Source organism: Bufo bufo, chromosome 4, assembly GCF_905171765.1.
Source record: "Bufo bufo chromosome 4, aBufBuf1.1, whole genome shotgun sequence".
In the NCBI taxonomy this organism is placed as follows: Eukaryota; Metazoa; Chordata; class Amphibia; order Anura; family Bufonidae; genus Bufo; species Bufo bufo.
In genome coordinates, this window is record NC_053392.1 from 612,262,839 (window position 1) to 612,264,723 (window position 1,885).

A 1,885-nucleotide genomic window follows, 5' to 3' on the forward strand; every position below is an offset into this window, starting at 1 on the left:
GGGCGGGGCCTGTCAGACGATTGGGGCGTGTCTCTCGGGTGAAGGGGCGGGGTCTGATAGGCGATTGGGGCGTGCCTCTCGGGTGAAGGGGCGGGGTCTCCTAGGATAAGGAAAGAGCTGCTCGCGTGTGTGCCAGGGGAGAGAGAAGAGTGGTATAAGGTAATGTGTAAGCGCCATGCGCCGTAAGGACCTTCTGACGTCACAACAGGGTAGGTGGAGGAGTGATGGTTTTACATGGGACTTTTTTTTTTTTTTATCACTTTTTAGTCCATTTTTTGGAGGTGAAGCAATGGAAAAAAGGCGAATCAGCCGTTTTGATGTATTTTTCCGTTACGTGGTATGGGATAAATATTTTAATGAGCATTTCACGGTGTTCCTATGGAGCCCTGCCATAGGGTCCTTATAGGAACATAGCTGCGGCAGCCCCGTTCCTCCTGAATGGTCTGAGGTAATGATTGGCTCCTCCGATCGGCTGTTTTCCTTATTACGTTCAGATAGTCACTGATCAGTTACATGGGAGGGATGTAAATGTTAGTGGCTGTAGGACCTTTGATGATGTCACAGTCATGTGATCAGTTACATGGGAGGGATGTAAATGTTAGTGGCTGTAGGACCTTTGATGATGTCACAGTCATGTGATCAGTTACATGGGAGGGATGTAAACGTTAGTGGCTGTAGGACCTTTGATGATGTCACAGTCATGTGATCAGTTACATGGGAGGGATGTAAATGTTAGTGGCTGTAGGACCTTTGATGATGTCACAGTCATGTGATCAGTTACATGGGAGGGATGTAAATGTTAGTGGCTGTAGGACCTTTGATGATGTCATGTGATCGGTTACATGGGAGGGATGTACATGTTAGCGGCTGTAGGACCTTTGATGATGTCACAGTCATGTGATCGGTTACATGGGAGGGATGTAAATGTTACTGTCTGTAGGACCTTTGATGATGTCACCGTCATGTGATCAGAAATATAAATGTTGGTAGCTGTAGGACCTTTGATGTCAGTCATGTGATCAGTTATATCAGACACGACCATTACAGGACTGTGCTTTACGTGTGCATCCAGGAGGAGAGAAGGCTGAGGGTTTACACGGAGGACTGTATGGTAAAGAATATTTAAGTTTATAGTTTTGGAAAAAAAAAAATACAAAAGTCTATTTTTTATTTATTTTTATTTATTCAAATTAATTTTGTAATCTTATAGCGTTCCCCTAAAATTCCATTCTATTTGATATATTGCACGTCTATCAGAGCAAGCCTTGGGACAGGGATGGCTGGTCTTTCAAAAGGGAACATTTTCTATGTTTTTTACATGATTTGTATAAAATTTTTACTCATGTTTTTAGTTTATAAGTCGTTCCCTCAAAAAAAACTACAGTCTTGCAAAATATTATTTTGGAGGACGTGGGGGAGAAGAGGAAGCAACGAGCTGATGTGTGGAGAAAGATGCATTTTTCTCTGATAAGATATATTACAAAGTTTCTTACATTCAGCTCTACTATTGACTTAAGTGTAGTTGTGTGAAAAGTTTGACCATTTAAAGTGTAACAGTCATTCATTTTATTTCTTTTTGTAATGTGTAGAGGCAGTGATACTGACCATTTTTGTAATATGCTTTAATTACTGAAATCGTACATTTCTATTAGAAAAATTGCTCTAAAGTGACGCCGACCCCCCCCTTCTGTTTACTCAAATGTGGAGACACGCTCAACATTGGCTGAAGATAGGGGCGTTGCCAAGGCGCAAAATGGGCCACTTCATAGCTATTTTTCTAATAGAAATGTACAATTTTAGTAATTAAAGTATATTACAAAAATGGTCGGTATCACTGCCCCTACTACTGGAGCTCTGTCTTCTAATTTAGAAATACACAAGGTGA